Source organism: Triturus cristatus, chromosome 1_2 (genome assembly GCF_964204655.1).
Source record: "Triturus cristatus chromosome 1_2, aTriCri1.1, whole genome shotgun sequence".
In the NCBI taxonomy this organism is placed as follows: Eukaryota; Metazoa; Chordata; class Amphibia; order Caudata; family Salamandridae; genus Triturus; species Triturus cristatus.
In genome coordinates this window covers 229,004,171-229,027,050 of record NC_140580.1, presented here as the reverse complement: position 1 = coordinate 229,027,050, position 22,880 = coordinate 229,004,171, and positions in this window count along the sequence as shown.

The following is a 22,880-nucleotide window of genomic DNA, read 5'->3' as shown; positions in this document are numbered from 1 at the left end:
CAAGAACCCTGCATCATCTTGGTCTTTGTCAAATCAACCTCATACCTTCGTGCTAACTGCCATAATGCATCATACGCCGTTTTGCCTTTCTTGTAATGTCTTTGGCTACAAATAACAGTTCATTGGGATCATATGTTTCAATTCTGTCCAAAGGCAGATTCCCATCAACCACATCTTCTAATTCCACCTTTAATCTAACCACATCTAACATTGGTGTTTTTATTGCCCCCTGTAACACTTTCGGATTTCTTTCCCTTTCTAAGTCTTCTCTGTCACAACTTTGTGTTCTCCTTGGTATTGCCCCTTCTTCCCTTCTCAAGGCTGAACGATCTTCTCTATCCCAGCTCCTACTCCTCCAGTGATTACCTGCACACACAACCAGTGGCCCAAACAGTACCCTAGGTGGTTCTGCCCTCGTCATTTCTTCTCTTGGCAGCATTGTCGCTCTCACTGGTTGAACCCACATTCGGAGGTCTGACCTGGAATTTGCTAAGATTCCTGTCGGTCTTCGTTCTGACCTACTGTCCATTCTCGACGGATCTGCAGTAGCAAGCAGTAGAGCACTATAAGCCACAGGTATCTGGCCTAGACCTGTTGCTGTTGTTGTAAGACTCCCTCCAGACATTGCCTCTTCCCTTTCACCTGTATGCTGTTGACTGTCGTTCTGTCTCTCTCTGGGAGTATAAATGGGGACCACTGGTCCAATCGTGACTGGCACTGACAGAGCATCTGGTAACTGCGTGTTCCCTGTAAGCTGAGCTGGCTCATAATTGGGGTATCTCCTTCCCCCTGACCCTCCTGGAAACCGTACCATTGCAATCTTTTCCCTAACTCCTGTTGACTGTTCCTCTGATACCTGTCCTGCTCCTACAGTCTCCTCTGATGGGTGTGACCTCTTTGCCTCTGACTTAGAGTCAGAAGGTGGAGGACGTTCTGCTAACAGCCTGTCAAGACAACTATCATCTGTATCGCTGTCATCCTCTGTCTTACTCTTTCCCCCTGACTCGCCTGCTAACAACCAAAAGGGGTACAATCGCTCTCCTTCTATGGTGTCTACTCTCCATCGTTTCAGCTGTGCATCCCATCTGGCATCTTGATATGCCTTCATCGCTTTCCTCATTCGTCCCTGTGCAGCCTCTCTTCTCTTCGCTAATGCGGCTCTCATCCAAGCGTCTAATGCCTCAAACTGTATGTGTCGAGGTGGAGATTTAAGGGAAGCCATCACCCCCCTCATTTGATAAAGGACCTCCATACGAAATGACCCATAACAAGGGAAAGCCAATTCCCCTTCATTGTCTGTAATTGTATGCCAATTCTGAATCCAAACAATCGTATGCAAGCCCACATTCGTTGCCATATAATGTGCGAGGGTGTCCTCCAGCGGAGCTTCCTCTCTAATCCAAGTCACCACCCTCTATCGCCTCTGCACAAATCTCTCAACACCTGAAAACAACGCATCATGAAAAATCGATCGATTTGCAACCCACAATCCAATATTCGACTACGGAAGCAGAGCAACTAATCAAAGCGCGGCATTACACCAACCGACCAATCCCAGCGAGGTGCGCACTGACGTCACTGCTCACTCCTCGCAGCGGCTCACCCGCCTTTACAATTTCGACTCGTACACTCGTTCACACATTCGCACTACAAGTAACGGTATAACCCAAAGTTATTAACCAAGTAACCGGTCCTACCACAGTCACAATAACTTACAGTTACAAAACAAAGTATTGTCTGTCCTCTAAAAGATCGATAGAACTCTCACACAAGAACATGCATCTGCTGTGACCCCCGACCTGCATTGATAACTTTAATCACTGCAATCTGCCCCCGATACCTGGGGTTTCTCACAGTGATATTTCCGCACTCGCACAAAGTTCCCTGATACAAGTGAATGGTCAATAGCACTTCACGACTCCCACGGTTTACAATACAACACTATCCCGGGATCTTGGACTTCTCTTGAGCCCGTTCACTAAATTACCTGATCCGCAAGTGTTCATACCAGTACTAATAACCACAATCACTCAACATGCGTCTCAACTCCGCAAAACATCACACAAATAAAACACACCGCAATCCAACACACCACACAGAATCTTTCATACTCACGCCACCCATATTTCCGCAGCACCGTCAACGTCCATCAGTTTCCGCCATTCTTCGCCGATGTTCCGTCCGCTGCACCCGGACCTAAATTCTTCCTACTCTACACCTTATTTTTCTTTTCCCCTCACTTCTTAGGGGTAAACCATCCTCTGCTACCATTTGATTATGCTAAATTGCACCCTTGTCTTCTTCCTAGCATTTAGCGCCAATGGTCTTTTATTTACCTACTAAAAGTGATGGAGGGGAAGAAAAACTTCATAACAATACATAAATATATCATACCTGAAAGGACCGCAGACTCCGACTTTGGGGTTGCCAATTTATTATAAAGCCAAGAATAATAAGATGATGCACATCTCAAAATTAGCATGTATAGATATAGAAAAATCAATACAGTGATTCGGCATAAAAGGAAGATAATAGTAAATTCCAAAACCAGGATACAACTCAAAATGGATAGAGAGTCTAAATCTCGTTTCGTTGAATATAAAACAAATCTGCCCCCACGCTGTACTAAAAGGAGATGCTATCTATTTCCCTTCCATCAATTCCCAAAGGTGTCAGCACGTGTTGACTTCCGAAGAAGTATGTTATGTTAATAAAATTTGTAGAGCGCAACGGTTACCCTAAGGTGTCCTGGCGCTATGAATTGCCTAGCCGGAAGAGGGAAGAAATCATTGAGTAAAGAGCCAAGTCTTCAAACCCTTCCTGAACAAGAGAATACATGAAGCATTCCTCAAGTAGAAAGGCAGATCATTCCAAGCCAAGGATGCACAAGCCGTAAAGCTCCTGCCGCCCCAGCTGGCCTTTTTAACAAAGGGCGTCAGGACTTTTTTCGCTCTAGAGGACCGAAGGGTTCTACTAGGAACGTACCATCTGAATTTGTCCTGCAGATATTGTGGACCTATCCCATGCCTTAAAAACTGTACAAAGGGCCTTGAAGCATACCCTATGCTTCACAGGAAGCCAATGTAGCCTGGTTAATTCTTTTTTTACCTAAACAAATTTCGGAATACCTGATAGCAGCCTAGCAGCCGCATTTTGAGCCATCTGTAACCTGTTGACCATATGTATACGGGCATTCAAAAGAATGCCATTACAGTAGTCCAATCTTGACATAACAAGCACCATGACCACCGTCCTGAAATTCCCCTCGGAAAGGTAAGGTTTAATTTTCCTTAGAATTCGTAACCACATAAAGCAGGCGGAGACCACAGTGCTTATATGATCGCAAAAGGTCAATTTACAATCTACAGTTACGCCCAAGTTTTTTGCTTTCAGCGGGGGGGGCAAGCTGCCCAATTCGGTCGGCCAACAGTCAGGGGTCCAGACGTTGGGGTTATTTCCAAAAACAATAATCTCGGTTTTGGACGAGTTGATTTTTAAATAGTTTGAGGCCATCCATCCAGCTATCTCTTGCATGCAATCATGAAAGCGCACTCCTGTTTCTTTTTCCTTGCCGTCCTTAAATGAAAACACTATTTGAGTGTCATCCACATATGAAGTTAGCTGAAAGCCATGAGATTTTATAAGACCTGCCAGCGGAATCATATAAATGTTAAAAAGGGTGGGGCTCAGTGAGGACCCCTGAGGGATCCCACATGGAAGACAGAAGGAGTCAGATTTATGGTTATCCAAATTAACAGTCTGGGATCTGTCATAGAGAAAGGAATGTAGCAGTTTCCAAGCCACCTCTTGTACTCCCACCTCCGACAAACGGTCCATCAAAACCAAATGGTGGACCGTGTTGAAGCCTGCCGTCATATCCAATAAGATCATCACAGCCTTCCCACCACCGTCCAAAGCCTCCCTAACTTCATCTAAGGACTTAATTAGAGCCAGTTCAATATTATGTTAGGCTCTAAAACCGAGTTGAGTTGAATCCAGTATTTGATTAGTTTGAAGATAGGTGCTAAGCTGGCTGTTCATAGCCTTCTCAATGATTTTCGCTGGCATTGGAAGCCGCGAGATCGGCCTGTAATTGCCGGGATCTGTAGGGTCCAAAGTGGGCTTTTTCAAAAGAGGGAGAATAGAAGCAGTTTTCCAAACCTTCGGAAAGTGCCCCGAGATCAAGATGTCATTGATCAAAGGATGTAAAACAGCCCCTATCATCTCTGGGACAGTTTTCACAATCGGGACCGGGCAAGGATCTGTGGGGGAGCCTGAACTGATAGAGTTCAAAAGTTTAAGAGTCTCTGCGCTTTCTAAAGGGAGAAACTGATCGAAGGTTAGCCTAGTATAGAGATCTGACTGACTCTTACTGTAGGAGGGGGTTCCGATTCCATTCTGACCTGAGGAAAAGGAGGAATAGATACCCTCCACCTTCTGTTGAAACCAGGTTGCCAATTTATTACACAAACCTGGACTACTAATAATCTTCGTCGTATTGGGTACCGCTAATTTTTTCACTGTTTTAAATAGTTCTTTTGCATTCGATCTTGCTTGGAGAATTTCACGAGCATAGAAATCCTTTTTCTATTCCAGCAATAAGTCTTTATAGCATTTAAGACTCTGTTTATAGATTTCTTTATCCAAGTTTTTGTATTCCTTCCTCCAGACCCGTTCAAGTTTTTTACATGCCAGCTTCTGAGTTTTAAGTTTATCCGAATACCAGGGGGCAGAGGGTTTAGCACGTCAAGGAGCCCACTTTTTTACAGGGACTAATTTTTTACAGGCTTTGTCTAGCCAGTCTGAGTACCCCTGCACGACTTTATCAATATCCGACGGGAGTGGAAGGAAAGAACTCTTAAGTTCATCTTCAAACCGGGCCACATCAATGTCATTCCAGGATCTTTTTTCCAGCGTCTTAGTAGGCACAGGACTAGATTTAAAAACTTTGGAGTCAAACAACTCAAAGATAACAGCCCTGTGATCCGACCAAGCCAGGGGAACAACCTCATATCCAGAGAGATCGGGGTTATTAGAATAAATACCGTCCAGGGTATACCCCTTAATATGCGTGGGACCTTCCACCTGTTGTTTCAGATTACCGGTCTCCATTATTTTATCAAGGTTGAGCGTATCCGAGTCCCCAAGGTCCTCCAAAAAGAAATTAAAATCCCCCAGAACCACAAATGAATCTGCGCACATACCTTCTTCAAGGAGGGTGCCTATTGTATCCAAAAACCCAGCTCTGGGACCGGGCGGACGATAGAGTAGTAGCCCTTTAAAACTTTTAGAATGCTTCATATTAAAATTAAACGACAGCGCCTCACAGAAAGTATTGGATGCAGGATGGAAAACGGGGTTCAAGGAGTCCTGGTAAATGACTGCTAGGCCCCCACCCCTCCTCATGGGTCTATTCAGAGTGTAACAAACAAATCCTGGGGGGATGGCCTTTACCAGGTCCGGACCAGACGTTGAGTCGGCCCACGATTCTGTGATAAATGCCACTTTAATGTCATTTTCCTTTTAAAATACCGCACATTCTGTGGCGTGTTTAACCAGAGACCTAGCATTTATGACTACACATTTAATTGTACCTTGCTTGGCCTTATGAATTCCTTCCCCTAGTTTAATAGCAAGCCACCTAGCCATCTGCTCTCGAATGATAGGCAATAGGACACCACATTTCAGGCATTCTCCCGCATGGAGTCTACCGCCCGACCCACAAACATACCTTGGACAGCCTGACGAACCTCCTCCCGATTTAAACATTAGGAGTTCATTTTTTGAGCAAACTCAGGCAGGCTGAAGTCGGACGAGCAGGGGAACCAGCCCCGGGCCCGGACCGAGCGCGGACGGGTGCAGACGGGCTTGCCTTAGGTGCGCCTTCGGCGCGCCAGCGGCACGTCCGCGCCAGCGTGCGTATTAAGTAGCCTTCCTCGAACAACTAGTCCGCTAACCAAGGGCCCTCAAGATGGCCGCCCGCTCCCAATAACTGTGCAAACACGCAAAAATTAGCAGCAGACTTAGATGAGCCCCCCAAAAATGATGAGAACCTTAGCAGCAGGAAGAGTTAAAAGTAAATTAAAAATCAGGCGTAGCGAGGACAAATTTAAAATCACCAAAGACTTCTCAGCGCAACTAGTGACCGGTCGGGCATTCAACACAGCTCCGACTCCGGCCAAGCAATGCAGGTGCGTCCGCGCCAGTGTGCATATTAAGTAGCCTTCCTCGGACAACTAGTCCGCTAACCCAGGGCCTTCAAGATGGCCGCCCGCTCCCAATAACTGTGTAAACACGCAAAAATTAGCAGCAGACTTAGTTGAGCCCCCCAAAAATGGCGAGCACCTTAGCAGCAGGAATAGTTAAAAGTAAATTAAAAAACAGGCGTAGCGAGGACAAATTTAAAATCCCCAAAGAGTTCTCAGCGCAACTAGTGACCGGTCAGGCATTCAACACAGCTCCGACTCCGGCCAAGCAATGCAGGTGCGTCTGCGCCAGCGTACGTGTAGCCTTCCTCAGACAACTAGTCCGCTAACCCAGGGCCCTCAAGATGGCCGCCTGCTCCCAATAACTGTGCAAACACGCAAAAATTTGCAGCAGACTTAGATGAGCCCTCCAAAAATGACGAACACCTTAGCAGCAGGAAGAGTTAAAAGTAAATTAAAAAACAGGCGTAGCGAGGACAAATTTAAAATCACCAAAGACTTCTCAGCGCAACTAGTGACATTCAACACAGCTCCGACTCCGGCTAAGCAATGCACTCAAAGTACTCACGTCAAATGGAGCTAGGAGCTAGTTCTAAGATGCTCCTTTCTCTCCGAAAGCTAGCAGAAGTCTGGGTCTCTCTCCCTGCGCATCATACAATATGGAATTTGATTGTTACCGAGTCATCCTAGTAAAACTTTCCATTGCAACTTTTTCTATGTGGCGATTTCATGATCTTTTAATTAGTGTTCTTTGTTCATCGAGTCGACTTTGGCTCCCAGGCCAGCCAGACATGAAAGGCGTCCTCCCTTCTTGCGTCCAACCCTCTTCAAAGCGTCCCTTGTATCGTTTTCAATCTGAAAATAACGAGTTGGCATTCCGACACATGCAGTAGGATGAGAACATTGCTATTTCTCGAAAACAACATGCATTTAATTATTTATTTCGCGAGAAGCCATGGAGGTGCATAAACATCTACAGTCTTGTGCCTAGGAACTTGGGCAACTTAAACCACATGCAGTTACATTATGTGGCTATAAAACTGTCCTGCGCTTGATATATGCAGGCATTACGATACATACACAATCATACTATAACATTTCACTATAATGAATCTTTCAATGATTATACTGAATACATATTAATGATCATAAAACACTTCAAACAATAAGAATATATGTTAAAGGCATATTAACCATGAGTATAGTGCATACATACACTATAGAGTGCTGAAAACGCTCTATCACCGCCCATGCATACCCAGGCCGCACTGCTCACCTTCCGCCACCGGCGTGCAGACAGGAGGTCCCACCATGTGCCGCTGCAGGCCAGAAGCCCGGACCCCGCGGACATGGCACACTCCACACCATGCCGCTCCACAGGCCACCAGGTCGCACATTTGGTGCTGGGTCTTGATTACTCCATGGCATACGGCCTCATCGCAGGCTGCACACCCGCTCAACCCAATAGGTGCCACCAACTCTGTGATCCCGGAAGCGACGCCACGTGGCAGTAGCCCGCGCTGCCCGCTGGCTCTGGCCTACACTGCGGTCCAGCAGGCCACAATAAACCTGATCTATCTGGACTGCTGGGACATGGCATCATCGCAAGCTGCACATCCGCTCAGCAGCTCAAGGTGCCGCTAACTCAGTGCACCCAAAGTCACCGTCCCGTGGCGGGGTGCCGGCCGCAATGCTCCAGGTGCCACGAACCCTGTGCAACCCCAGTCAGCGCGACGTGGCGGCAGGCCCGTGACGGCCGCAAGGCCTCGGGTGCCACTAACCCTGTGCACAACAACTCATGGGCCCTTTATGATTGAGAACCGTGGAGCGTCCGTCACCACCGGCAGAGGGGAATGTGACGTCGTCGGCCCCTTATGTTGGCGGAGTCACATGGCCTGTGACGCCTGTGCCGGATGGGTGTGGTGTGCGTGCAAACCTGCCCTCAGGGAGTGGCTGTGACATGCTGGCAACTAGACCAGTGACCTGCACACCACCAGCAGTACGTCTGCGACGGGTAGCAATGAGGGCCCCCCTCGGAGTGTAAGAGGAGTGGTCTGGCCTGCCGTACGCCGGACAGGTGCAGGGCTTGCAACAATGACTCATGGGATCTGGGCGTGGTTCAGTCCATGTCCGGACATGGAAGTGACTGATGCGTGTGTCCCTGTTGTAGTGTTCACGGGACCAGGTACACAATATGCAATGTAGCACCCTCTGACTGGCATCCCACAGGATGAGTATCATTGATGCAAGGGACATCGCTGTCCCTACATTCACCCACACATTCATACATGGATGATGAATGACATAAGACAGCAGTGCGTCACTGGATGTTTATTGCACATCCAGTGTAGTCCTGCAGCTGGAGCGGTACAGGGCAATGCCGAGCACACTACACAATATGGACCCGTGGAGGGCCAGCCCGAGTCCATCCGGGGATGACAAGTACTGCGGAAGAGATAGGGTACAGTTCGCAGTCTGGTAGCCATGTCATTGGTCATCAAACAGGATATGGCATTCCATGTCGCTGTCCAAGGTGAGTGCATCGGAGTGTATCGGGGATCAGTGGAAGGTCATGGGGCCATGTGCGGCATCAAGCAGGAACAGGCCAGGTGGTGCAAATGAATGCTAGTGCCTCCTGATCACAAACCCATCCACGTCCTCGTCCCCGGATGTGTGCTCTGCCCCACCTGTGGGTGTACCGGCTGGTGCAGTGTGTGCCACTGACACATCAGGGGCCCGAGGAGGGTTGTCGGCCGCACTGTGTGGCAGTGACACATCAGGTGCCGGAGTGGATACGCCTGCCACACTGTGGGGCACTGACACACCAGGGGGCGGAGATGTGGATGGTGTGGGGTCAGCAGCATTCATCAGCGCCACACCTTGTGGCAGCAATACTATGATGATGGTCTGCAGGGCATAGTAGATCCCAGCTACATTTCGCTGATGTACAGCTGTGGCTGCCATCCTTTCTGCCTCCATCTGCACCATGTCCTCCATGAGCCTCCACATGTGTGCCAGCTCCCGGCTATCACTGGAGCCCCTCTGAGCGGACAGGTGTTCTTCTCTGTGTCAGGACTCCAACGATGTCAGTCAGGGCTCGTTGGAGGCCATGGAGCGGGTCTAGACACCCATGGATGTCGTCCAGTTTGGTAGCCATGTGGTCGAACACCCCCCCCCCGCACGTGCTCAGTTGTATCCCTCTGGGACTCCTGCACACACATTGGAAGGCCATGTGTTGTTCCTGGGGGTCTTGGGAGAGTTGCGGGCTGTGGGTGCCTCCTGCTGGGTGGTGGGTGGGATCTCCCCGATGCAGCTGATCAGCCCTGATCCTGGAGGTGAGTTGCGGATGATGTCAATGATGTCTAGGAGGGCTTGGGTGTCGATGCTGGGGTTGTCCTCTTCGTCATCAGTGAAGAGTGGCTGGGACTGCTCTGCAGGGGGTGTTGATGGTGGCCCTGCAATGTGAAGGAGAGATGGTGTGGATCTGGGCAATGACCCAGAGTCATTGAGGGTGTGAACTGTGCTCTGCTTGATTGTGCATGTGTGCCATTGTGTCCGGTCCCCCGACTCCTGCTACAGTATCCACACTGATGACTGTCGACACCAGCTCCTCCATGTCATCCAGCTCGAGCTGTGGCGCTGGGCCCCCACCTCCAGTCGGCATTGCTGCCTTCTGGTTGGCTGCGAGTTTCTCCTTGGTCTTCCGCTTGATGTCATTCCATCACCTCTTGACCTCGTCCATTGTCCTCTTGTGCTCTCTGATGGCATTCACCTTGTCCACGATGTCCGGGCCATATTCCAGTTTTGGTGCCCAATGACACGTTGGAGGTGACTAGGATCCTGTTCGCCTGCGGACTGAACTTAGTCTTCCTCTTCTTCTTGTCCTTGCCCTTCCCTGTCCCCGATGTCCAGGGCTGGTCATCTGGGGTGCTTGTGGGGTTGCGCTCGTCCTCTGTGCCTGCTCCGGCTGCCTCCATGGTGCTTGGATGTTGGTCAGTTTGTGTTTGGGTGTTTTTTCTACTTTTATGGTGATTTTTCCCGCCGGCCAGGGGTGTGTGTTTTTATCTCCATCGAGGTGGTTGTATCGCAGACATTGTCCGCGGTTTCGGCAGACTATCACATGGTACCACCGTGTTGTGAATTCCACGTTGACATGGGGTTATTTTCCCGCGATGGGCTGCGATGTTGAGAGTTGCGTTAAGCTACTCTTGCTGTAGTTATCACATGTTCTTGTGAATATGCCCCTAAGTGTATAGGATTGGGGGCAAGATCAAATCTTAAGGGGGTTATAGGTAAACTTGGGGGAAGATTAAAAAGGAAAGATCCCTTATGAACTTATATTCTATTCTTGTCAGCACTTCTGCTTGGACATGCTCCCATATTTCAGCGCCATATGTTGCTGATGTTACACCTGTTGCTCTATACACAGAAAGGACTGGGGACAGATCACCTTTAAAGCAACTTTGTATCTTCTCACTATGGCAGCAGTTTTTAATTGGAGGGTGGCTTTACTTTTCTCTAGTTGGGGGCCCCACATCTGGGTGTCGCTCAGCCTAACTCCCAGCTAGTCAAAGTGTGGAACTTTTCCAAAGCAGACCCCCCTCAATATACACGTTACCTCCATAAGTTCTATGGCGGTTGATATTCATGACTTTTGACTTTGTGGAGTTGAGTTCAAGCCCTCTTTCTTCACAATAGGAGACAAAGTCATTTAATTGGGCTTGCAGCCCCATTGGAGTGCGTGAAATTAGCAGGGTGTCATCTGCAAACATCAAAATAGGCGTAGACACACCTGCTAATTTGGGAGCATCTTGCGTGCAATTTTTCTGTCTACTTACTGCTCTATTAATGTAGAGACTAAAGAGGATCAGGGCGAGGACACACCCTTGTCTAATCCCTTGATTAATTTTTTTTTTTATTATTATTATTATTACTTTATTTCGGCCAATTTGGCCATAAAAGTCACATACATACATTAAAAAAATCAAACTGTATACATAGCAGCAGTTTAAGAAAATAGTGCATAGAGAATGAATACCTTTTACAATTCATTTCATTTCAATTTTTAAAAATATATAAAAATATTAAAAATGTAAGAGTTTTGTAAACATATACACATTCCCAACTCAAAGTACCTGCCCTTGTTTCTTACGAGTTATGTAGGCAGAGTATAGAAATTTACTTATGCTAAATACAATGTACTGGGTTGAGTTACTTTTCATGATCCTAAAGGCTATAGCACAGGACCTGGTTCCCAAAAGGTTACACATTGGTTTTAGCCATTTCTTTCTAGCATTCATGTAGGCGCTACAAACAAAAAACATATGAGCCTCATTCTCAGAACAGACATTGGAACACATAGGGCAACACCCCTTTTTAACATTCACTTCTCCCAATCTTTTTTGTGCCCATCTTTCGGTGTTGTAATTAAGCATAAGTATCCCATATCTGAACTTTAAGTAAAGAGTTTTTGCAATGGGAGGCTCTATCTCGTCCAGGAATGGTTCAAAACGGAACTCATCCTTGAATGACAAAAAGAACTGGACTGCGGAGCCTACACTAATTCCATCCACTAAATTTCTATTCATGTGGGTCCAAAAAGCTCGCTTAACTATTAATTTAGAAGAGGTGGGCAATTTGTCGGGAGCCTCCCACATAAAATATAAGCCCAGAAGTGTGAACCATTTTTTAACATGCACTAGCCATTGGATGGAATTAAAAGAATCAAGAGTCATCAGTTCTTGTAGACCATTTCTATATTCTATCAATTCCGGGGTAGACCAGAGCCTAACCCAGAATATTAATGGTCTTAAGATAGCTAGATGGTCTGTTCTTTTAAAGTTCAGGTCCAGTTGAAGAGGTAGAAGAGGTGTACTATTAGGGACCCTTACAGAAGCACGCATGAATTTGTTGTCCAGATTTTGAAAGCTATTCTTGGCCCATGCGCCCCATATCTCTGCTCCATATAGCACAGCAGATTGTATTTTAAATTTAAAAAGTTCTAAAACAGGGGTTACACTTTTACTCGTGCTAGTATTCATTTTACATAAGATTGGTTTAGCATTTTGGGCATACGTTATCTTGCTTTTCTCGATTTGGGCTTTCCAACTTAGTTTGGAATCGAGCACAACACCCAGATAGGAGAAATTTTCCACAATGTCTAGTTTTTGGCTATTCAGGGTTAAAGACCCTCTATCTGGCATACTGGGATTTAATGACATGCATTTTGTTTTGTCTGCATTGATTTCCAGGCCCTTTATCTGACAATAGCGACTGAAGGAATTAAGGAGTGCCTGGAGGCCCTTTTTTGTTTGAGATATAAGTAATGTATCATCTGCGAAAAGCAACGCAGGCACCCTTTCACCATTGAGCTGCGGCGAATCGTTAACACAGACATTCAAATAAGCAGGGGCATCATTAATAAACAGCGAAAACAAGGTAGGAGCCAGGACACATCCCTGGCGAACCCCACGTTCAATGGGAATATTGCGTGTCAACTCGCCATTAGGGCCCCACCTGATGTTTGCAAAGTTATCAGCGTGAAGCTCAACTATTTGGGCTAGGAGACATCCCGGTAGACCCATTTCTCTTAAAGTTTTCCAAAGTAGACTGCGTGGGACAAGATCGAATGCAGCCCTCAGGTCAACGAAGGCAACATACAGGTGACCTTTTTTAATGTGCACATACTTCCAAATCAAACAACAAAATCGAAAAATTTGGTCAGTAGTGCTGGTCCTACTCCTAAAACCAGCTTGAAATTTAGAAATTATGTTCGAGTCTTCCAGCCAGTCGTTGATCCTGAATAGCAAGTGTTTAGCATATAATTTTTGGAGCGTGTCCATCAGACTAATGGGTCTGTAGTTAGAGGGTATCAATCTATCCCCCTTTTTAAATATTAACACAACCTCCGCTGCACGCCAACTATCAGGAAAGTTGCAGTTTGATGATAAAGCATTAAAAAGGCGGTTCACATATGGAGCCCATACGTCAACTTCATGTTTGTAAAGATCCCCCGGTATTTTATCAGGACCAGGGGCTTTGGTGTTTTTAAGTTCGTTGATCGCCCTTACTGTCTCATCCAGTGTAAAATTGAGGGGTTCAATAATGGGAGATTCAATAAGGGGGGGGCACCATAAACTCCCTTTACTGTCACCATCATATTGTTTGTAAAGATTTGTAAAGTGAGTTACCCAGGTCATCTCATCCAGGAATACATCTTTCACAACTCTCCCAGCATGCCCCCCATTAGCCACCAGCCTCCAAAAGCCAACATTATCATTAATTTTTGCTGCAGCTAACATTTCAGCCCAAATTGATTCTTCCCATAGTCTTTTAGATGTTTTAAGTATGCGTTTGTATTCAACCCTTGCAAGATTAACTTCTTCCTTTGCTTTGTTTTTAATGGCAAGCAATAAGTTTCTTTTAGCAATCCTACACGAGTGGTCATACCATAACTTTCCGTGATTAGCCACTCTTATAATTTGTTGTTTTTTTCTCGGCATATCTGATAAATACGTTTTTAGTTCTGAAAAGAAGATTTTGTGGAGATCAACAAAATGATCAAGATGTTCAGGTAAGAAGGCATGGTCAACTGTGTGTGCAAACGTTTGCTCAAAAAGAGAGTATACCAACGCTAAGGCCTTACCATCCGCCAGAACACGTGGCCATCTTACTGCACGTCTGTTGTTGTTTATATGAACGTCCTCACACGTGCTTACAGTTGATGTTGTGATAGTATCACTTACCAAATTCATATTGATGTAAAGTTCCAAAGGATAGTGATCGCTTTCCCCCCTGCTTACTACTTTCAGATCGATCAAAAAATGCCAGAGGCTAAGAGAAACAAGTACAAAATCTAAATTGCTTTTAGCTTTAGAGAAGGTTGGTTGTTTTTGCAAGTCCGATGGGAGACGGCCATTTCCTGCTCTAAGGCCGTGGTCTGCAGTGAGTCTTAATATTTGGCTGGCCAATGTGGAGTATTTAACAGATGTTGAGGTACCAAGCTGGGGGATATTATACGCTTGGTCCTCATCTTCGAACACGTCAGAAATGCCCGGAACAGGTTCGTAATTACAATTTAAGTCTCCTCCCAAGATAACTGGGATGTCTCCAACTACGTTTTTCAAGAGGAGATCCAGGGCTTCAAGTGTTGGTGAGACCTTGGAGTGGCCAATCGGTCTGTTATAAACATTAATGATGTAGCATTCGTTTCCACAGGGTGGAGTAACCCTTAGGGCCAGGATATCGGGAGAGCCAGTGTCAACAAGATCAACCTGCATGGCCAAGGTGATTTTTAACCAAATTAATAGGCCCCCCGATGGTCTTCCTCGATCGGACTGTACTGCCTCAATACCATAAGTTTTGAATCCTACCCGATGTGGAACTTCTGTCGCCCAAGTCTCTTGTAGCAGACAAATATCACAAATGTCAATATAGTCTGCCCAGTCAGGGTCTTTTAAATTCTTACAAACACCTGCGATGTTCCAAGATAGAATAAGTAGACGAGGTGATAGACTCTGAGTATCATGGGAGGGATTGACTACACACTGTTTAGATAAAATGCCTAGCTGAGGATTTAGCATGTCTTTCTCTGCATCCCTGACTCTTTCTTTCACTACGGTATTATGTCCCCCAGCCGGACCATCCTTAGCTTTACTATAGCATACATTTCCAGCTTTATAAGATAATTCCACTTTCTGGGGATTTGAGATGGTCCTATGCATCCTAACCTTAATGGTCTGATCTTCGTTATGCAAATGTAGGACATTTTTTAGTTTGGTGTTACCTTTGTCCATGCTACAGAAGGTGTCATATAAATTAGAGATACAGTCAGGCATAGTGGCAAGTCAATCGACAGCGTCAAGGCAACTGAATCTGTTAAAGGTGGTAATGCCAGACCACATATTATAATCACCCTGTCTAGCCAAATTGGGAGCACTGCCATAATAATGGTTGACATGGTTCCACTTGGGGACATGGTGAATGGGTCTAGGTGAAGGGTAAAAAAATGATAGGGGTCTAGCTTCGATGGGAGGATTCACACCATACGATTTCCAATTGCATATTAGTTCAGCACTTCGGGGATCTTCGAAGGATATGACAATACAGTCACCCGTGGTTGATTTGGCCGTTGGCCCTACCCATGGTACCCTCCTAACCATAAGGATCTTGCTTTTCATCTGGTTAGGAATGGGTTTATATTTGTCTAGCCAAAAAATCACTTTATTTTTTAAAGAATGGAAATTTTCTTCATATTGGCTAACCAATTCTGGTACCCCTGTGAGGACGACTACAAATGGACTAGCGTCTGGGGGCAGATCTATATACCCTCCTCTAAAGTTACTGTACATATGGCTAGACTGGTGGTTTGGCTTATGAGTGGTATTTATAGAAGATTTATCTGGCAGGGATTGATTGCTTACAGAAGTAATATGGGAAGATGCAGGCGGATTAGATCGAGATTTAATTGGGACTAGTACGCTCTGATTGGTGGAATGGGTAGAGGGAACAATTGGTAATTGAGAAGTCTTACTATGTACCTGCTTTTTCTGTAAAAATTTACTGGTAGCATTTACAGCAGTGGAAGTTGAGGGAGTTGGATTGGGTTTATCTTTAGTACTACTAGTTGGTTGTTTGACATTAGTATTCCCTACTATCCCCTCCTTTTTTTGCTGTACAATCGATGAATATGTGTTTGATGTTAAGACCGGGGCGGGAACTGGAGTTTGTTGGATGGCTCTAGGCACATCAGTACAGTTAAGGCTTAAACTTGACAAAGTGATAACACTTTTCTCAACTTCAAGTAGTTGGTTCTCAATGTCAGTAAGCTTGACTTCTAGTGGTTTGAGTAGTCTCTTTAGTGTCTCCCACACTATTTTTAAAAATTCTTCTCTTCCACCATCTTGATCTGCCATATCAGACGAGACTCTTTGCCCCTCACTAGCTGAATGATCAGACATGCTGATAGAGATTTGTTCGTCTATGATAGCATTAGTATTTTCTAAAATTGCTGGGGCTACATCATGTACAATGTCAGTTGTTGCAATAGGCAAACTTGATGTTCCCCCCGTGATATTATGGCTAAGGGCTACTTTTGCTTTTTTCCTAGCGAAAGCAGTTAGGTGTTTGCGTTTTCTTTTGTGCTTTGTTGCAGCCTTGGCAGATGACTTGCCTTTATTAGACTCTATCTTAGCTTGTAGTTGACAGGCCTCCTCATTTGCGATATCCTCGGCACTCTCCTTTGGAAAATTCAGCCGTGATAGGCTTCCAGTTTCGGCTCTAACAGAAGGCCCAGGAGGTTCCTGATAAATAAGAGGAGTTGTTTCATCTGATGTTGAGTGAACCTCAGCCGAGATTATAATTGGTTTTGTGCCAATAATGCGTTCAGGCGTTTTGGAGGTTGCAATGCTACCTAGAGAAGATTTTTTTCCAAGTGCAAATTCAGATGAGAGCCTCCTAGCACTCTCAAGTTCTATTGAGACTTTGTGCTGAAGTTTAGTTATTTCATTGTCAATTGAGAGATTAGTCCTGGTGATAAAATCATCTAGGGTGCCTGTAGCCCTTTTGGAGAACTTAGTAGCCTTACTCCTTGTTTCACGCGAGAACATTGTGTGAGATGGATTTTACGATTATATGTAAGTAATGTAAAAAAGCCAGCTAATATCACACAGGAATTAAAAGCCAAGAGGAATGGCCCGGTCCGGTCTTACACGGTCTCTGTCTTTGCCCGTCTTCGCCCGGGCTGCGTCCCGCGCTGCGGGAGTAGGATGTTGTTATGAAGCCTCAGGAGGGCGGGGGGCGGGCCAGCAGGGAGAGCGGACCGGAAGCTCTCCGTCGGTCTAGCAGGGGCTTCTGGTAGTTGAAGTCCCCGCACACTCGCAGCCCCGCTGCAGCCACACGCCTGATGCCGCTCCTCCTCCCCAATGCCTCAGTGCTCCTCACAAGCGCCAGGTGTGTTCCCCTCCTCAACACAGGCGAAGCGGGTGCGCCGAGAGGTGGAAGTGCGCCGAGTTGAAGACGGGTAAGCTGCTGTAACGTACTGGCTGTGATTTTAATCCTCCGTTTGGCATTAAATAAATTATAAAAGTGTCCCACAGTTATTGGTGAAATGAGTTCTTTTGGGGGGTTGTGCGCTTCGTAGCGCTTCAAATCCGCTTTGTAGGGCTTTTCTAGCCCGTCGTGCCGTTTCCCACGCTTCTCGCGTGAGGTACGCGTCTACCGGCCTCGAACCATACGGGCCGTTCCCACGTTGATCCGCGTCGAACCAGCTTTGCCTGCCAAGTCTCCCGCTTCCCGCGTGAGCACCGGCGAGGTTTCTTCAGTTTAGTACGGTCCGTACCTGGGAGAGGACGCGCCGTACACGGGTACAATCCAGGCAGAGGCAGAGGCAGAGGCAGAGGCAGGTATGATTAATTTTGATTTTGTCTGACAAATCCCCAGCATTATTCCATCTGACCTTGGCATAGGTGCTTGTGTGTTAAACTCTCAGGATCCTAAGCAAGTCTGGAGGAATACCATAGCCACCCAATACCTCCCATAGTGTTTCCCTTGGGACCAGGTCAAATGCTGCCCTTAAATCTATAAAGGCAACATATAGATGGTCACGCTTCAAGGTGATGTATTTCCAAGTTATCACGCTGAAGCGGAGAACCTGGTCCAATGTGCTAATCTTGGGTCTAAACCCAGCTTGCGCCTCCTCCACGATGTTATTCTCATCAATCCAATCATTCAGTTTAAACAACACCTGCCTACAGAAGATTTCTTGGGTGTCCAGGAGACTGATGGGCCTGTAATTTGAGGGGGTTTCTCTAACCCCCTTTTTGAAGATCGGTATAATAATTGCTCCATGCCAAGAGGGCGGGATAGAATTCCCTTTTACAGTGTTATTGCATACAGCGTTCAAGTATGGTACCCAGATGTCCGGTTGCGACAAAAATAGATAACCTGGAATACCATCCATTCCTGGGGCCGTTTCTTTTTTTATTAGCTTGACTGCTAGGTGAGTTTCATCAATGGTAAAGGTAAGATTACATATTAAGGTATCAGGGTTATTATACTTGTCGTGGTTTGGGTTTTCCATCAGGTCACTCGTGGCTCCTGGCGGGGGAATTGTAAAATTATTCTGGTTCAGCTTGCCTTTATACAAGCAACTAAAGTGTGAGACCCATAGCTCAGGTTGTATAGTTAACTCCAGGTGATTAGCACAAGAGGAGTTAACAGAGATTATAGAACGCCATTTGGTCCCCCATCTCTAGGGCTTCTGCCATAAGTGACCACTGTTCCTCCTCCCAATCTCTTTAAGCCTTTTCTAGTGTAGATTTGTAGTTTTTTTTGGCCTTTATGATTTCAAATCTTTGTCCCTTTTTAATCGCACATAATAGGCCGGATTTATCTAGGCAGCAAGATTTAGAATACCAGGAGGGGGTTTTCTTATAGAAAGCCCCTCTTTTACGGCGCACGACAAAACACAAACTCAACGTGCCTATCAATTCTGAGTGTATAAGGGCAGAGTTAATGTTATCCATATCTGCTACATCTTGCTGGGAGAGTTTCCACACAAAAAGATTATACAAGTGTGTCATTCGCTTCATGTCTGTCTCTAAGACTGCCCATTTGATGTTTCTTAGATTAGATGTGGGGACCATAGCTAAAGAGATCACTACTTGATCAAGTTTTCCATTGGTAAGCGCAGCCATGGTGAAGGATTCACTTAGAACTTGGTGGTCGCTATTTGGTCTGGGGATCACCTTTATATCATGTAGATCTGCCCATTACTCAGTGTCCAAAAATATATAGTATATTCGTGAAACGCTATAACCTCTTGAAGCATTGTTTTATTCTCACATGTTCCTCACCCATCCAAACATGTATTGTGTATCCCTGAATCTCTGAGTTGTCTCACATGTGCCACGATTGCACATTCAAGTCCTATACCTTTTTTTAAAGCAAATATCTAGCGCATGATGCTCATATGGTCTCTAGAGGTAACTGACTGTCTACCTTAATACTATGTCTTATTTTCCCCATACACTCAGGGTATCTTACATTTAACTTAACAAGAAAAGGTTGGTCCTTTCCTGTATATTCACAAATAAGATAACACAAGGATCTTAATAGCCCTGATGAATGCCCAAGGCCTCTATTTAGGCTAAATTATGAGCAGAACCATGTAGGTACCACAGAGATACGTAAGGGCTATGGTACCCAATAATGTCCTCTGAACATTCTCTCCTGATATTTTTTATTCAAACAAAGGGCACCACCTAATAAAGTCATTCTTGTGGTTTATCTCAAGGTATTTCTAGTTAAGAAAACTGGATCCCAGATAATTGTCCAGATAAATAATTTCTAAGAACTCCATCAAGCCAGTACCCCTTGAGGTCGAGTCCGCCCTGGTAGTACAATCTTACCAGAATGAGATGAGATGGCCTATAATGAAGTATGTCAAATTATGTCTTTCTTGGATTGCCCAGATATCAAGTAGGTTGGTGGCATAGGTAGAAAAAGAAGTTCTCAGAGCAGGTACTAACAAAAATGAACTGTACTTATCCAACCGACTACCCAGAGGTGGCCGGCATTATTCGTGGGTGGTGAGGCAGGGGCGGGCACAAGTGGGGGGGGAACAGTAAAAAATTAAATTAAAATAAAAGCAAAACTTACCTTGCCGCGCCAATCCCGCGTCTCTGCTCCTGCTGTCCTTGTCAAACTGAGGCACAGGAAGCACAAAAAAAGGCTCTCCTGACCAATCACTATGCTGCAATGCAGCGTTGTGATTGGTTTTGAGCCTCCTGGTTCGACACTCAACCAAAGAATGGGGGCCTGGGCTTGTTCTCCACGCAGGCTGTAATGAGGGCCAAGCGAACAGTCATTGCTCACATAGGAGTGGGCAAACCACTCCTCCCTTACCCTGCTCTGAGAGCAGAGTCGCCCCGCCCGTAAAGGAAACATAAACTGTCTCTGTGTGTTGTGATGTATTACTAGAGACATGCGTGGGGTCTACTTTGGCCTCTTGCACCCTTCAAGTGTTAATGATGTCCCCAACAGTTCAACTTTTGTATGCCATTCTGAACTCGGGGCTCCGGTTTTATGTGACCTAATTAAAATCCAGCCAATCCTTCTGTGGCACACAATGTGTGTATTCACTGTTTTAAATCGCGAGCTGATTAACAATTGTTGTAAACTGCCTGGGTTTCTTTTCATCCCCTGGTTTAAATTTGTCAAACTGTTTTTTATCAGACATGGGGCATATAGAATACTTTACTAATCCCCAAGTATTACACAACATTAGCAGAAACGATCTGAAGAAGTTATGCCTACTCTCACTGGAGGATCGAAGGTTGTTAAAGGAAACGTTGAAACACAGTGGTATTAAATACAGATGCTCATTGTAACAAATGGTGTGCAACCATAGTTTACTTTTGTTCAGAACCGTCAGCACAGGTGCTTACTCGTTTTAAGCTAGATATTTTCCATCGTTTAGTTAGCTTTCCTGACATTATTGACTGGTCAGAAGTACTGGCTAAATGCCCCTGTGATAACCTATCTTGCCAAGGTACTCTGCATATCACCTTTTTCTGTACCCTTTACAATAGTCCCCGGAAACGTTTTATACTACTTCGTGATCTGAATTTTGGCCAATGTTGCACCGCACCTTTGTACTTACAATTGTCTTCTGTTGCAATCTTACGTATTCGTATTCAATTGGTCGACACCAGTAGATTAGTTGAAAGGTTTTAATAATGCAAAAAACAAATAAAAGACCAGCCGACACGTGTTTTCGTCACAAAGCAGGAAATGTCCTGTGACTCTTCAGGGCCTAAATCGGCGGTGTATCCTTTGAAAAGTATTACAAATGGCGAGTGCAATCAAGCGGATAAGCTGTGTGCACGAGGGAGCTGGGTGCCAGGTATGGACCGTGTGTAAAAGGTCCCAATACCGGAGGGTGCGAGTGGCGGGTGCGCCGTAAACAGGGCTGGACTGGGAACCAAAACCGGCCCTGGCAAGAGTGCTCGGCCGACACCAGCCTCCCCCCCCCCCCCCCCCTTCCCCCTGGCTTGGGGATGCCGCCGAGCTCTTTGCGAAGGCCGATTTTCAGCCTATTTTGTTACAGGGCCGATTTTGCAGTTATGCTACAAAAACGGCCCTGTAACGAAAACGGCCCCCAGAGGCCTAAAACCGGCCCCCACCCGTGCGGCGCACCGGGGGATTGCCCGGTGCCCGCTACGGCCAGTCCGGCCGTAAACCTAGCATAGATCAAAGCTGGTGACACTAACTGGAACCGTGGTTGCGCATATCAGCTTCTGAGCCAAGCTTCCTGTCTTACTAAAAACCCTACATCCAGACATTATTCTGTTGCAATCTGTTGCAGGATATCCAGCTTTTTATGATCAGTGATACCAGTAAACATTTTTTTAATTGTTTCTGATGAATTAAAACCATTACAAAAAAACATGTTAAAAAGACTTCGTACGTAATAAGACAAATGAAGTGCAATTCTAAAAACCTAAGAGTGTCTGATGAAAAGACGCCTTTGTTCAACTTCTTATGGATTGGTTCAAAGGTCTGTGCTCTAAGTTTCCGATTATGTAGATTAAAACTTCCTTATGTGGTTCTTGCATTTATTTACGCGTGGCGCTGCTCTCCCTTGATTTGATTCTACTAGTGACAGGAATTTCATTAGCTTCCCGTTTAGCTGTGGGTCTTTGGAGTCAAAGCATGCAATCATAGCCTGTCTCCAGATTCGAATCCTTCGTTCATTAAAGTGGGCTTTAAGTAATCCTGTCCTTTCCTCCTTTAGTTCGGTATAGGAGCAGATTACATGTTCCATGTCTTCAGTGCCGTTCCCCCATAATCTGCATGCGTTTTCACATTTCTCCCTCTGCCAAGGTGGAAGGTGCGGAATAGCTGGTAGATTTCCAAACCTGTATTTTAAGAATTGTTCTTTGGTCTTCCTGGAGTACCCCAGATTGAAGTATGACTGTGGCCCAAGTGATCTGTAACCTCTCAGTCATCCAGGTGTGTCTCCTGTGGACAAGGGCGGCTTGATCTTCGACAAGGGAGATTTGTTTGATAACTTTTTTTCCTGCTTGCTTAAAGAGCAATTGGGTAGTTTGAGTTTTCCATAAGTCGACTAGCCCGGTAGTAGCAAGTGAGTCCTCCAAGTACTTCTGGCCCGGTGAGTGACTTAAAAGAGATGACGGAATTCCCCAGGAGGCCAACTTTCTACACAGTCTTGCTCGTTTACATTGTCGAAGGCTGCCTTGAAGTCGATGAAACAAAAGTGGATCCCCTGTTTGGATGATTTTGCCTTGTCAATAAGCAGTGACATAGTGAGTATGTTGGTTGATGTTTCTGTATCGTTGCAGAACCCTGTTTGGTGAGGGGGGATTATTTCCTTCTCTTTTGCCCAGTCCTGGAGCTCTGTGAGTGAGCAAGGTACCGGCAAAATATTTTGCCACTATGTCTAATAGTGCAATCAGATGATAGTTTTCTGGTGAGTTTTTGTTGCCGACCTTGAAAATTGGAGAAAATATGGAACCCTTCCATGCGGGGTAGGAGTCCGGACTGTCTGACGGTGTGAAAGAGGGGGGCCAGTAAGTATTTCTGACCAGTACTCAGGGTCTTGTTTAAAGAGAGCTGGTGGAATCCCGTTAGGCCCCGGGCCCCCATCTCTCC